Raw genomic sequence first — 17338 nt, forward strand, 5'->3', positions numbered from 1 at the left:
TCAATTCTATTCCATTGGTCTATGTGTCTGTTTTTGTGCCAATACCGTACTGTCTTGATGATGACAGCTTTGTAGTAGAGGCTAAAGTCTGGGATGGTGATACCTCCCGTTTTGGTTTTATTCTTTAGTATTAGTTTGGCTATTCGGAGTCTCTTGTGGTTCCATACAAATTTTAGTATAGTTTCTTCTACCTTTGATAAGTATGCTGGTGCAATTTTGATTGGAATTGCATTGAATGTGTAGATTGCTTTGGGTAGTAATGACATTTTAACTATATTTATTCTTCTGATCCATGAGCATGGAATGTTTTTCCACTTCTTTGTGTCTTCTTCAATTTCCTTCGTAAGTTTCTATAGTTTTCATTATACAGATCTCTTATATCCTTGGTTAGGTTTATTCCTAGATACATTATGTTTTTTTGTGCAATTGTGAATGGGATCAATTTCTTGATTTCTCTTTCTGTTGCTTCATTGTTGGTGTATAAAAATGCAACCGATTTCTGTACATTGATTTTGTACCCTGCAGCTTTGCTGAATTCTTGGATCAGTTCTAGTAGGCTTCTGGTAGAGTCTGTCGGGTTTTCTATGTAGAGTATTATGTCATCTGCGAAAAGTGAAAGTAAACTTACTTAAACATCATAAAAGCCATCTATGAGAAGCCCTCAGCTAACATCATCCTCAACGGGGAAAAACTGAGAGCTTTCCCCCTGATATCAGGAACACGACAGGGATGTCCACTCTCACCATTGTCGTTTAACATGGTGCTGGAAGTCCTAGCATCAGCCATCAACAAAAGGAAATCAAAGGCATCAAAATCGGCAAAGAAGAGGACTACACTTTAAAAAAATATGTTTTTAAATTTCTGAGAGAGAAAGAAACAGCGTTTCTCAAAATGGCAGATGGGGAAGCTCTACAAACCTCTTTTCCCACAGAAAAATTGAAAAGCAAGCAGAAACTATTTGACCAGCTTTGTCGGAACTCTGCAAAACAGTCAAAGGTTGACAGTGGCCAAGTGTTTACTGAATGAAAAAAAAGGCCACTTGACAATGGCAGGAGAGCTTTGGTTTATACTTAACCTTTTTGCAGACCCTCCCCCAGTGTAACAGAAGTCTGGACGCTGGTTAGAATGTAACCACTGTGGTAAAGTTTGACAACCCTTTAGAAAACTAAACATAACATTACCTCAGAAGCCGGCAATTCCACTAGTAAGTACATACTCAAAAGAATCAAAAGTAGGGTCTTGAATAGACACTTGTACAACAGAGTTCATTGCACCATTATTCACAATAGCCAAAATGTAGAAGCAACTCAAGTGTCCATCAACAAATGAGTAGATAAATAAAACGTGACAAGTGCATGCAATAGAATATCATTAAGTCATATAAAATAATGAAATTTGATACACATCGCACACAGCAGTTCTTAAAAATATCATGCTAAGAGAAAAGCCAGTCAAAAAGACAAATATTTATGTCTTCACTTCCATGAAAAACCTAAATTAGATGGGAGAAAATATAGAGAGTAAATAGGTTAAAGTTGAGCAGGGCTGGGTGAAAGTGGGGTTTGTGGACATACCGCTTCCCAGTGACAGAATTTCTGTTTGGGATTATGAAAAGGTTGTAGAAAATAGACAGTGGTGATGGTTGTCCATTTGGGAATGTAATTAAAGCCACTGAATTGTATACCTAAAAATGAATTGAATGGCAGAATAAAGTAAAATATATAAAGAAAATTAAAGTCTTAAATTATGTGTAAATAGAGTTCCTAAAATATGACAAGATTTTCAAAAGATAAATGAGAAAAGGACAAGAAAGGATTGCCAAGATGAAAGGCACAGAAAGCTGAAGGATTTTACAGATGAGACTGGCGAGGAGGCTTGTACTGGATTATGGGAATTTCTAAATCCAAGTGGGTTTTGCTGTATAGGGAGGGAAATAGTTGACAATTGAAAAGAGGGAATGATATGATCACACATGTAAGTTTTGATAAGTTGGAAGATCTTTTAGAAGAAGGGATTAGTTGGAAAATGCAAGCTCAGTAAGGAGATTCTAGAAAAAAAAAAATCATCGAGATGGAAACATTGGAGAAAGTGTAGGGGAGATATGAGAGAAATATTGGAGCTGATTGTGAAGCAAATGGACATAGTGTGGAGCAGACTTCATGTCCATAAGTGACAGATTATAATGCAGTTATTACAGGTATACAACCCAGGTAATACTTACATCAAAGTATAGACCCCAACGCTATATTGATTTGTCCAATGAGACATAAATTCTAAAACCTATTACTTGTTTTATCATGTCTCACTTCCTGTCTACGTATTAATCAGTAACATATTAACAGTGGTTTAAAAAAAAACAGAAAGTAGAAGAAAGTTAAGAACAAGTCTACTGGGAAGGAAAAATAAGTGTTATAACTAATCTTCGATAACAAGCTTCGGGGTTAAATAGAAATCTACATTGATCATTTATTGCACATCCCAAAGGACTTGAGTTTTTTAACTCCCTATTTTCACAGTAGGTCAGTGACACATAAAATTCTGTGCAGTATCCCACAACATAGGGCCAAAAAGAAAAAGAAGTACTCAGCGCCAACATTCTAGTTAAATCCCATGTTTACAGCATATTCATACTCCAAGTTGAAAATGCACGTAGGATAACTGGGCTATCTTTTGTCCTTCAACTACCCACCGATGACCATAATGGGAACAAAGACTACAGTTCATTGTAGGCTTGACTCAGTATGGCTCATCATTCAGTCAAATGCTGTGGGGTTAAGTGTAGTTCATTCACTCCAGCCACAGTGAGTCCCAGCTATTTATTTTACTATGCTGCACTCTAGTGTGGGCATCTGGCCTGAATTTAGAATACAAGTTGATTTGCAATTCTGATTTCCTACCAAAATATTCGTCCTACTCCTATGTAAAAGTAGACAGGTCCATTAATGGTAAAACAGTTATTTTCCCAAATGAGCAAAGATACCAAACACTAAAACCTAAAGAATTTATTTTATATGGCTTTATAGTTTCATGCAGTAAAAATCATTAAACACACACACGTAAATACATGCATAGAAACATATATACACACATCTGATCATATTCTATTAATGTGTCCTCATTAAAAGATTCTTGAGAAAAGTGTGATTTTTTAAAAAGAATGTACTGGTAAGATTATGGTTCTTATTATTTCTTTCCTTTCCACATGAGCTTTTCTATTTGCCTAGAAACAGATTTCATGGGTAAACAAAATTTCTCGGGGAAAAAATTGACTGGATCTTTTCTCTGAACTGTAATATGCCTTGTTCTGGCTTCTTTCTCCTTATCCATGGTTCCAGCAGCAAAATCTTTGGCCATGTATACAATCCAACTTCATTTTGATGGCAGTGCAAGTTAATACTGATGAAATAACTTCCTCTCATTCAGATTGAACAGAGCATAAATACAGGGTGACAGAAATGATATTACTACAAATTCTACAGATATTAAAATGTAAATATTTCAAATGAATGTATGCTAATAAATTTGGCAGCTCAGATGAAATGTACAAATTCCTTTAAAGTTGCAAACTATTGAAGTTCGTTGAAGAAAAAAAAGATAACCTGATTAGTCCAATATCTATTAAATAAATTGTATTTGTACTTTAAAAACTTTCCCACAAAGAAAAGACTAAGTTCTGATGGCTTTAGTGAAGAATTCTACCCAGTTGTGGAAGTTATGGAGGAAATAATAAAAACACTTCCAGATAACTAAAAAGCAAAAGAATACTTCCCAAGTCATTCTATGAGGTTAGTATTATTAACCTGATACCAAAAACAGGTAAAGATATTATAAGAAGGTAAAACTGTAGAACAATATCCTACAAAAAACAGGACACAAAAATTCCCAACAAAATTTTAGTAAATCAAATTGAACAATATATGAGTAAGAAAATATATTATGGCCAAATATGATATAAAACAAGAATGGAAGGTTGATTTAGCATTTACATTGATGTAAACATACCATGTGAAAAAGCAACTATAAGCAAATAATTATTGAGATCTAGAATACATAAAAACTATTAAAATCAAATGGAAAAGGAAAGCAATCCATTAGATAAGTGACTTAAAAATAAGAATATGCTTTTCATAGAGGAAAGAGGAATAGCTATTAAACAAATGAACAGAAATTCAAGCTGCAGAATTCAGAAAACAATACAATTAAACCAAAAATATATTATTTTAGACCTACCAGATTTTCAGAATAAAAAATCTAAAAGATACTTTTATTATTCAGAAATGAATACATTGAATTGAGTTGTAATATCAACCCTAATGTATTTCAAAACTATATTGAGCAAAAAAATAATTTTCAGATAATATTTAGATAAAGTTTAAGAATGTAGAATAAATCATATAGTTTATTATGCACATTACCTATATAGTAAACTAGATATATGAAAGAAAATATTAGGAAAAGAAAGGATATTTTAAAGCTAAAAATTCAATATTGGTAATCTCCATGAGGGAAAAAAGAACACACAGAGTTTCCATTATCCTGTGATGTTCTATTTCTTCAGAGCAATGAAGGGAACTCAAGTGTTTATTGTGTATCCTTTCTTCCTTTGAGAAATTACTTTGATATTAAAAATATAGGCCCTACTGTTAACTGTGTGTATATATATACATATTTATATACACACACATACCTATATACATAAATAAATATATATACATGTATGTACAAACACACACAAAATATCAACATTTATCCTTTACTGGTTCAAGAATTGATGGACTTCAAGAATTACTGTCTCTAAGAAAAACTTTATTTTAAAATTTAGGCTTGGATGTCAAAAACACCATCAACAACAACAACCCTCATGCACATAAGTGAGTTCTTTTGCACTTGATTTACACAGAAGCTGATACTTCTCAGGGGGGTTACCAAAAAAGTAAAGATATGCCTTAAGGATATGCTGTTTCATCCTAAGTCAAAAATCCTAATTATTAAAAGAGTTTGATCATCTGCAAGTTTAACTTCCAATCTCTAAACCTTAATTGTAAGATATAGAGAGCAATCCCTGCATTTCTAGATATCACATTACTGGGTGTTATTTTCCCGTCTGAAAGAGTTACCTTGACAACCAGATCACTGACTCACATTCACCACCCTGATTTATTCCCAACCTCAGTGTCACTCCAGAAATTGTTTTGCCTACAATACTGAAGATTACTCTTTAATTAAAATTGTAACCCTTCACCCCTTTCCAATTGTCTTAAGAGCATTCCCTTTATAATAACCAATTTATAATAAAACACTATTAAAATATTTGCAAAATTATTTGATGGAGTTATGTCCCCAAATGTGTTTTAAAAATTAAATACTAGTGGAACTAGTATCTTGATCTTACCCTACAGTACATCTAGTATATTAATTTGCAACCAAATAACTTTGTCTCTGTTGACTGACTATGATAACATGCACAAATTTAAAACATTAGCTAAAAATTTTGAAATAATTCCCTATTATATGTAAAAAATAATCCTCATTACTTATAATAAATACACATGATTTTTTTCTGAGCCAGCTTTGCAAACTCCCTATTTCTTAGACATGTACAACTGTTGAAAGAAAAATAAAAATAAGTTACATTATTCAAGTATGTATGGTAAAAATGCCAACAGTTTTTACAGAAAACACATTCAAATAATCACAGCCAGAGGGAATAAAATGATTTACTGTTTCTTGAATGTATTTGCAGAATCATTTTTTAAAAAGAGTTTTAATCTGTAAAGCAAGTATTCCAGAGTCTGAACATTAGACTGGATCTAAACAGAGAAATCATCTTGTATGAATATTACATTGTGGAGCACAAGTAACTTTCATCTGCTTCCTTGAAATTACTGTCTAAAATCCATTTGTAACTATCACCATGTATAAGCAAGAGGTTCTGCTGCCCCAATTACAACTTTTCTTAACATTAGTAGAAATGGCATGGCTTTGCCAAAAAATAACATCACTGTACTTGTGCAAATTAGTTTCTGTTTTCTGAATGATGTTATTTTCTTTTCCAAACTATTTTAGAGAAGCAGAATCTAGTAGAATCTATTACTGGTGATTATGTTTTTTAAAAAATGAAAAAACCTGGAATTTGTCAGAATAAAGAGAAAAATTCTTTCATTTCTAGTCCTCATTTGGTTTTATTTTGCACACAACGGAAGACATTGCTTCTTGAGCAGCTGATCTTTAAAAGAATACCTTTTTCTGAATCCTAAAAATAACTACCTACATAAACATGAAGAACTAAGTGCAGCAGGTTATTAGAAAGGACTTTTTCCATGATCCATTTCATCTCTTTGGAGGACAAAATCATGCTCTAGTTTAAAAGTCTAAAATTGTTATTTTACACATTAGAAAACACAGAGTGGTATTGTTTGGGGGTAATAGGAGAATCAATTTTATAACTAATTGGGTTAATGTTAGAAATACCAAAAAACATTCTGATACAAGATAAGCTGTTTTATGATTCATTAGTGTTTACAGGTGAAATGTGTTGAGTGAAGTAAAATTGAATTAATATGAAGATTATCATGGAGTGGGTTAGCTTGTCAAGAAGTCATTCCCTGGGGTGCCTGGGTGGCTCAGTCAGTTAAGCGTCCAACTTCGGCTCAGGTCATGATCTCATAGTTTGTGGGTTTGAGCCCCGAGTTGGGCTCTGTGCTAACAGCTAGCTCAGAGCCTGGAGCCTGCTTCAGATTCTGTATCTTCCTCTCTCTCTGACCCTCCTCTGTTCATGCTCTCTCTCTCTCTGTCTCTCAGAAACAAAAATAAAACATTAAAAAAAAAAAGTCATTCCCTAACAGATGAGAACAAGGGGGAGATTCTATTTTAAAGCACAAATTCTTCTCAATTCACTAGGACTCTCAAAATAGTTCTGTGGTCAGCACTGGTTCTGTTGTTTGTCAATTTCCATAACGCTTGTTTCCCCCCCAAAATCTATGCACAAAAATAACATATGTCAACCAGGATAGAGAAGAGTACTGTTTTCTATTTTAGAATCACCACAATTATGAAGTTATCCAGAAAAAAAAATGCTGGAAATATAAAAAGCAAATGTTTCCAAAGCTACATTTTATGTGCTTTATATAATCTGGTCCCTACTAGGACAGCAAACTAAAGGAAAATATACAAGAGCTGAGACAATCAGAGAAAAGTAATATCTAAAGGTGTTCTAATAGGAATAAAACATAAACTTTGGAGGGGAAGCCTAAAAGACCCATAAAAGCTTTATTTGTGAAAGAGAAAGCTTCAAAGCTACAACACTAAAATAGTGAATATAACACTATGTATTAAGCACTGGGTTAAGTTCCTTCACCTATACTCTTTATATAATCCTCAAAATAACCATGAATAATATAATGTATTATATAAAGCTTTGAGAAAAAGAAGTGACTTATTCAAGTTATTTTAGTTACTGAAGGGCAGAATCTCAAGTCCATTCAGGTCTTATAACACCAAATTGAACAAAATATAAGTATCCTATGGTTAAATAGAAAAATATGAGTTGATTAATACTAATAAAACTGTTAGGTTAAATGTATCAGCCCCATGTAGGTAAAAGACAAGCAATTAAGGAGACAAATATTCTGCTGTGGGAATTATTAAGAAGTAGCTTTCATTTCTCTTCTTTCAGAAATATTGATTGGTAAAATTAAGAAAAGAGAAAAAACAAGTAAGAAAAAATAGAATTAGAAGTTAAAAGCAGATGACAGGAAGAATCTTGTTCTATTCTCCCATTTCTTCATTTAGGTATTCATTCAACAAATGCTTTCTAGTGATAGGTAGTAGTTTAGATAGAGTTGATCATAAGGACAAAGTATTGTATGGAAGGTAATAAGGAATCAGGGTTTATTAGTAGCAATAAAACTAAAAAACTCAATGAATCAGATAAAACCATGTAAGTCAGCAAAATATTAGAAGGCAAAATAAATAACCAACTAATAAATAAACTATAAGGAAACTAAAGCACACTTATCTTCTGATTATTATTTTTAGTGATAACCAAATATTACTTTCTAAGTTCAACCAAAGAGAGCAGGGAGTATAGCTGAATTCAAATGTTCAAGTACCTTTCTTGTTTACTCTGACCCCAGATTTCCTTCTGTAATCAGAACAAATTAAAGAAAAAATATATCAGATACAAATAAATTAGTTAATTAGTATTCAGTCATGCAATTTTAGTACAAATGGTGCCAACTCTAGGGACAATAGTTGAATGGTAGACAGAGATATGATCCCAAGAGAGTTGGACTTGAGTTTTGCATTCACATTTCCTGAACAGCCCATCTGAAGCCATTGCTCCATAAACAGAAATTCAAGACAAAGCTGAGTAGGTGAGTCAACACACATAAGACCCTAGGTCCTGTACTTGTGGAAATAAGTTTTGTTGGAGAGGAAAGTAAATAATGGGATAAACAAGCAAATTAGTATACGATGAAAAATATAGAAACATCTTGCAAGACCTTGCAATAGAGGATTATAGAGATGAGGTAGGAGGAAAGGACCTACTTAGATGAGTTGATCATAAGGCCTATTTGAAGAGATTACATTTAGTCAAGAATTATGAAAAGGAGGCAGAGCCATTTAAGAACTCCAGGCAAAGCATATTGAACACATGGATAAACAAGGCATGAAAAAGCTTTAGGTGGGAAGAAGTTTGGGATGTTCTTGAAGTTGGGAATGTTTCTGTGTGACTACAGGTTAGAGAGACTGGAGATACTGTGTGAAAGGTAAGGAATGTTCAGGATATACAGACCTTTGTAATAGAGAAAACTGAAGACTGATGATCAAGTGACTGGCCGAAAATCTAATTAGGTAAAAAATAAACTATGATATAGGTGTCCTAAGAGCTATTTATTTCCTATATTTCATAAGTTCTAATAGGTTATAAAACTCAAAAATATATTTAGAAAGAGAAGAGAAACTATTCAAGGGCTTACCTTTTCCTATTTATGGTGATAATCAAATGATCCACATCGAAGTCATAACACAATTAAACTGTGGTTCTACCATGACCACTCTTTACCATTCCAGTAACTCAAGTGCACTAATGTTAGAGTCATTCTATTTTCTCAATATCAATGTTCTTTAATTACAAACACAATGTTCAAAATAAAACGAAAATGTGTATGCTTTGATGTTAGCAACCAAGAACACAATTTCAGGCTGGCAGGAAGCACTAGAAAAAGACCCATGTTTTTCCAGAATTTATCCCTTAATCAGCTGACTTACATGGCAGCTTAAAAGCCCTGTGGGGGGCTGGGGGTAGAAAACTGAACTGTCTGCATTTGGTAATTATAGTCTACTCTCACAAGCAGAGAAAACACCCAGTTAACATCAGTTTTCAGTGTCCACAGGGAAAAACCTCAACAGGAAGAAAGAAACTGATAGACTGAAGTTCACAGAAGGTTGAACGAATCTTTAAATTCTAAGTACAATTTGATGGTTGGTTCTTGAACATCTCACATTTCTACTGGCTACTAAAGCTTCGGAAGTTCGACATATGCATTTCATGTACATGTGTAATGCAGTTTACCGCTTTTAAGATGCTGGAACTCCCAGTGATTGTATTTTTATGTTTAGCTCTTGCTAAGGATATCTTTGGGGATATAGAATTCTCTACTTCTTAGTAGGAGAATGATAAGGCCTGAATTGATTTGAGGTTCTGCGCCTCAGTAACTAAACAACTTTGTCTAAGCCATTTTTCTTCTCTTGTGTTCAATTCTGTTATTTGTAAAAGAGTATATCAATCTCTTTAATTAAGAGATACTTTGAGAATTAAACAAAAGAGCACAGGGGAAGAAATCTAATTCTTAACCACTGCAGCTGATCTCAGAAAGGCCTTACTATTGTTACTCTGTCCCTCAGGTTGATGTTTGGCTGGCTGCTAATGAAACAGAACAGCACCAACCCTAGAAATCTCATGTCCAACAATTTCTTTACTATGATTTTCTGGACATTCTTGCCTAAACCTTGATACTTCAGTGCTTCTTTTGTACTCCAAGTAATTTATTTTATCAAAATAGCTATGAGAGAAAACAATTTGTATATGGTACGTGGTAAGATTGAAGAATGGACACTACTGTTCATTTTCATTAAAATAAATTAGCACCAGAATAAACCAGTACCATATGATTTCACAAAATTGATAGTCTTCAGATAAGAGAGATGGGGGGAGTAGTCAAATTACTTTAAATGTAAAATGGTTCCAGAAGGCAACAATTTTTGTTTCTTTAACACTATGTAACAGAAAACATTATTTTTAAATGTTCATTTATTTTTGAGAAAGAGAATGAGACAGAGTGCAAGCAGATAAGGGGAAGAGAGAGAGTGAGACACAGAATCTAAAGCAGGCTCCGCTCTGAGCTGTCAGCTTACAGTCTGATGCAGGACTCAAACTCACAAACCATGAGATCATGAACCATGAGATCATGACATGAGCTGAAGTCAGATACTTAACCAACTGAACCACACAGGTCCCCAAACATTATTTTTAAAGTACAATTTTGGTTTAAATTGCTATCATTTTAATTACTGGAGAGGCTGAAGATATTTTCATGTGTTTTATAATTTGCATTTATCTTTAAATGTATGTCCATATCCTTTGCTTATTTTTTCTGTTTAGGTAATTTTAGTTTTCCTTATTTATAAGACAGTTTCTATGATAGATAGCAAATATACAAAAGGATGAAAACAAAAACAAAATTAGTAATTTTACGGCACCTGGGTGGCTCAATCGGTAAGCGTTCAACTTTAGCTCAGGTCATGATCTCACTGCTTGTGAGTTCGAGACCCACATCAGACTCTGTGCTAACAGCTCAGAGCCTGGAGCCTACTTCAGATTCTGTGTCTCCCTCCCTCTCTGTCCCTCCTTGACTCGTACACTGTCTCTCTCTTTCAAGAATAAATAAACATTAAAACATTTTTTTATTCGGTAATTTTACAACTCAGTGATTTATTAGCATTTTGGGTATATTTCCTTCAAATGTTTTAGCCTCTATTATAGGGTTAATTTTAACCCAATATATTATTTTAAAAATTCCATATTATCAACAATTCTTGAAATCATAATTTTTATGTTGTATAGATGTAATAATAGTGGATATAATTCTTACTATTATAGGCACTGTTCTAAGAATTAGTTCTAAGAATTATCATTTCATTGATTTCTGTGTTACTTTATGTTTTATTTTTTTCTCCACATTTTACTGAATAAACAGAGGGGTTTTGGGGGGATTAATATTTATTTATTATTGAGAAACAGAGAGAAACAGAGCATGAGCATGGGAGCAGCAGAGAGAGGGGGAGACACAGTATCTGAAGCAGGCTCCAGGCTCTGAGGTGTCAGCACAGAGCCTAATGCAGGGCTCAAACCCACGGAGTAGTGAGATCATGACCTGAGCAGAGGTGAACTGAGCCACCCAGGTGCCCCTATACAGAGTTATTTTTAAGATTTCATATAGTCAGGATCAAGAAGATGTGGTTTATCTATACCATGGAATACTACATGGCAATGAGAAACAATGCAATCTGGCCACGNTTTCATATAGTCAGTTATACCAATATTTTCTTTCGTAGTTTCATCTTTTGGAATCTTGCTTAGGGTAGTATTATTACTCCATGATTATGCAAAGGTGATTCATATTTCCTTTTTAAATGGAATATGAGCCTTCATGTTTCAGTGATTTTTGAGTGGAAGGGTGAAGTCATGGGATCCGTGAGAATCTGTGGGAGTTGTCAGAAAAATGAACACAAGCATGTGAACACAACATTTTGTATGCAATTTCAAAAGATTTGTAGCTCTCCCAAAGTCCATTAACAAACTACATACAAATCCATTTAAAAATTTAAAAAAAGTCTTGTTTTCGCATATATATATATACATATATATGCGAATATATATGTATATATATAAAGAATAAAATAGTTTTATAACCCAGGCTTGATATGCACTCATTAATAGTTTCTTGGTTTGTTTTGTTTTATTATTTCAATGAAGGATGTAAGAAGGATGTAGAGTGCTTTATGTATGGTGTTTTGTATTATAGAGAAGAAATCTGGTATGATAGAATAGGCAGGAGTCAGAAAGTCCAAATCATCCATTATGATACTAGCTGAGTGAGTTAGGAAAATTCCTTTAATTTCCCCTTGTGTCCAAATACAAATCTGTAAAGTGTGTGTGTGTGTGTGTGTGTGTGTGTGTGTGTGTTTGCTGTGTGTGTTTATATGCATGAGTGTATTTGATTGAGAGATTGAAAAGTAAAATTAACAATTTCTAAAATCTTTACAATTTCTAAAAACATATAAACCTGAAGTTGTGCCATTTTATACAATTCTATTTTCATTATCTTTTTACCAAGGCAAATTTTTCATACACTGCAAAGCACAAATTTTACTATAAAATTTGATAAGCTTTGGTTAAAGTATAAAGACATACAGTAGTCAAGTCAACATCACAGTCAAGATCTAAAACATTTCCATCACCCAGAAAGCTCCTGACTCCTTCCAATCATACTTCTCATATGCAACCATTGATTTGATTTTTATCACCAGAGATCAATTTTACTTTTTCTGAATTTCATATAAATGAAATCAAACAGCATGTATTCTGTGACTTCTGTCATTGTTCATGACTTTAGTGAGCAGAAGTATTTATTTTTTATGAAGTCCAGTTTGTAATTGATAGTTTCTGTTATGGCTACTGCTTTTTGCTTCCTTGCTAAGAAATCATTGCCTGTGTGATTCATTAAGATATCCTTTTACATTTTATTCAGATTCTTTATAGATTTATTTTTTTCTGATGAAAGATGATCCATTTTAAATGAGTTCTTATGTATCATGTGAGGTAAATGTTGAGTTTTATTTTTCCCCCGTATATTTATCCCATTTGTCCTGTACCATTTGTTGAAAATACTTTCTTTCTCCTTCAAACTTCAATTTAATCATTGTCAAAAATCAATTGACAGTTTATATGAGGGTCTATTTCTACACTCTCTATCCTGTCCATGATTCTATTTTCTTACATGAACCACCCTGGCTAGGTTATATTTCAGCTTTGTTTTTAATTCAGGTAGGATACATGTATGTTCTCCAACTTTGTTCTTTCAATGATTATCTTATTTCTAAAATTTTTATATATGATTTTTTGTTATCTACCCAAAAAATGTTGGTTAAAATATTGATTGGTTTTATTCTCAATAGAATAATCAATTTGGAGAGAGTTGAAAACATGGCAACATTAAGTCTACCAACTCATGAAAATGTATATATATATATATCTCCATTTAGGTCATACTTAATTTTTCTCAGCCAACATTTTGGTATTATGCATGTAGCACTTTGTTAATTTTATTATTTATTTTTTGTTTTTGATATTTATAAAGATACTATTACATTTTTATTTGCTAGTATATAAAACATTATTATGTATCTGGTATTCTCTGCTCTTGCTGATTTCATTATTAGTTTTAAAATATTTTATAGATTCCTTAGGACTTTTTACATATATAACTATATCATCTACAAATAATGACTTCTGAAATCTTTATGCCATTCTTTTCTTTTCCTTGTCTCATTATTCTGGATTATTACTAGAAACTCTAGAAAAATAATGAATAAAAGTAGTAATTTAATCTTTCAGTATTAACATGATGTGATATTTGCACATACCTTTTGAGGAAGTTCTCTTCTATTCCTATTTTGTTGAAATGTATATAATGAATTGAGGTTGGTATTGTTTTTTACACCTCTTGAGATGTCCCAAATTCTTTTTCCTTTATTCTCTAAATGTGTCCAATTGCATTAAATATTTTCTAGCAATTAATTAACCATGAATTTTTGAGATAGATTACACTAGAACATGATATATTTTCCTATGTGTTGCTTTAATATTTTTTTGTTGACAATAGTTGCCACTATGTACCTGTATGTTTTTCTAATTAAGTATTGGTGTCAAGGTTTTGATATTAATTTTATGGTAGTCTGATGGAATGTGTTGAGAAATGTTCTCTCCTTTGTTTTCTGAAAAAGTTGTACCATTTTGGTATTATTTCATCACTAAATGCTTAATAGAATTTGTGGGTAAACCATTTGGGAAAATTTTCATTACTTCAGTAACAGAATATTCAGCTTTTCTGTTTCTTCTTGTTACACTTTTAATCTTTTTTAAAGTATTTTTTCTGTTTTACGTAAAAGTTGTCAAATATATTGGCATAACTTTCTATGATATAATATATAGTGTTCCACGAAGAGATAGAAAATCTGAACAGACCCATAACTAGTGAAGAAATTGAATCAGTTATCAAACATCTCCCAAAAAATAAGACCCCTGGCTAGATGGCTTCCCTGGAGAATTCTATCAGACATTTAAAACAGAATTAATACCCATTCTTCTCAAGCTATTCCAAAAACCGAAATCAAAAGAAAATTTCCAGACTCATTCTACAAAGCCAGCATCACTTTGATTCCCAAGCCAGACAGAGACCCAACAAAAAAATAAAACGACAGGCCAATATCCTTGATGAATACAGACGCAAAAACCCTCAACAAGATACTTGCAAGTCGAATCCAGCAGCACATAAAAGGAATTATCAACCATGATTAAGTGGGATTCATTCCTGGGTTACAGGGCTGGTTCAATATTCACAAATCAATCGATGTGATACATTAGATTAACAAAAGAAAAGATAAAAACCATATGACCCTGTCGATAGATGCAGAAAAAGCATTTGACAAAATAGAGCATCCCTTCTTAATAAAGACCCTCGAGAAAGTCGGGATAGAGGAACTTACTTAAACATCATAAAAGCCATCTATGAGGAGACCTCAGCTAACATCATCCTCAATGAGGAAAAATTGAGAGCTTTCCCCCTGAGATCAGGAACACGACAGGGATGTCCACTCTCACCACTGTTGTTTAACATAGTGTGGAAGTCCTAGCATCAGCAATCAGAAAACAAAAGGAAATAAAAGGCATCAGAATTGGAAAAGAAGAAGTCAAACTCTCACATTTCGCAGATGACATGATAGTCTACATAGAAAACTCGACAGACTCCAGCAGAAGCCTACTAGAACTGATTCATGAATTCAGCAAAGTTGCAGGGTACAAAATCAACATACAGAAATTGGTTGCATTTTTATACACCAATAATGAAGCAACAGAAAGAGATCAAGAAACTGATCCCATTCACAATTGCACACACACACACACACACATAAACACCATAAAATACCTGGGAATAAACCTAACCAAAGATATAAGAGAGCTGTATGATGAAAACTTATGAAAGAAATTGAAGAAGACACAAAGGAATGGAAAAACATTCCATGCTCATGGATTGGAAGAACAAATATTGTTAAAATGTCAATTCTACCCAAAGCAATCTAGACATTGAATGAAATCCCAGTCAAAATTGCACCAACATTCTTCTCAAAACTAGAATGAACTATCCTAAAATTTGTATGGAACCACAAAAGACCCCGAAGAGCCAAAGTAATATTGAAAAAGAAAACCAAAACAGGAGGCATCACCATCTCAGACTTTTGCCTCTACTACAAAGCTGTAATTATCAAGACACTATGGTATTGGCACAGAAACAGACACATAGGCCAATGGAATAGAATAGAGAACTCAGAATTGGACCCAAAAGTATACAGCCAACTGATCTTTGACAAAGCAGGAAAGAATATCCAATGGAAAAAAGACAGTCTCTTTAACAGATGGTGTTGGGAGAACTGGACAGCAACATGCAGAAGAATGAAACTAGATCATTTTCTCACACCATGCACCAAAATAAACTCAAAATGGATAAAGGACCTGAATGTGAGACAGGAAACCATCAAAACCCTAGAGGAGAAAGCAGGAAACAACCTCCTTGACTTCCACCGCAGCAATTTCTTACTTGACACATCCCCAAAGGAAAGGGAATCAAGAGCAAATATGAACTATTGGGACCTCATCAAGATAAAAAGCTTCTGCAAGGCAAAGGAAACAATCAATAAAACCAATAGGCAACTGATGGAATGGGAAAAGATAGTTGCAAATGACATATCAGATAAAGGGCTAGTATCCAAAATCTATAAGGAACTCACCAAACTACACACCCGAAAAACAAATAATCCAATGAAGAAATGGGCAGAAGACATGAACAGACACTTCTCCAAAGAGGACATCCAGATGGCCAACAGATACATGAAATAATGCTCAGCATCCCTCCTCATCAGGGAAATACAAATCAAAACCACACTGAGATACCACCTCACACCAGTCAGAGTGGCTAAATTGAACAAATCAGGAGACATTAGCTGCTGACAAGGATGTGCAGAAACGGGCACCCTCCTACACTGCTGGTGGGAATGTAAACTGGTGCAGCCCCTCTGGAAAACAGTGTGGAGGTTCCTCAAAAAATTAACAATAGAACTCCCCTATGACCCAGCAATAGCACTGTTAGGAATTTACCAAAGGGATACAGGAGTGCTGACGCATAGGGCACATGTACCCCAATGTTCATAGCAGCACTCTCAACAGAAGTCAAAACATGAAAAGAGCCTAAGTGTTTATCAACTGTTGAATGGATCAAGAAGACGTGGTTTATCTATACGATGGAATACTACATGGCAATGAGAAAGAATGAAATCTGGCCATGTGTAGCAACATGGATGGAACTTGAGGGTGTTATGCTGAGAGAAATAAGTCAGGCAGAGAAGGACACATACCACATGTTTGTAAGTATAGGTGCTTTTGGAGGAACTTAACGAAGGACCATGTGGGAGAAGAAGGGGAAAAATAGTTGGGGAGAGGGAGGGAGGTTCAAACCATGAGAGACTCTTGAATACTGAGAACAAACTGAGGGTTGATGGGGGAGGAGAGAAAAAGGGCGATGATGGGCATGGAGGAGGGCACTTGTTGGCATGAGCACTGGGTGTTATTTGGAAACCAATTTGACAATAAACTATTTTAGAAAAATAAAAGATTAATGTGCTTTCAGAACCTTATTTTATGTGTGTTATGACTTAATTAAGAAAACCTTAAAATAAAAAAAGATTAGTGTCCATTAAAGCTGTTGGCATATTATAGTTTAATGTCTACAATACTGTCCAAAATAACTTATCAATGTATACTTAATCAATATTTTACTATTTTATATAGAATTAAGGAATTTACAACACTAAGACTCCATTTCCCTTCTCTCCTTTTCTTGTGCTATTGTTTTAAAATAGTTTATTTTTACAGGTGTAATCACTTGTACAAATAAACTATTTTAAAGTACAATTTAGGGGCGCCTGGGTCGCTCAGTCA

Source organism: Crocuta crocuta, unplaced genomic scaffold (assembly GCF_008692635.1).
Source record: "Crocuta crocuta isolate KB4526 unplaced genomic scaffold, BGI_CrCroc_1.0 scaffold167, whole genome shotgun sequence".
NCBI lineage: Eukaryota > Metazoa > Chordata > Mammalia > Carnivora > Hyaenidae > Crocuta > Crocuta crocuta.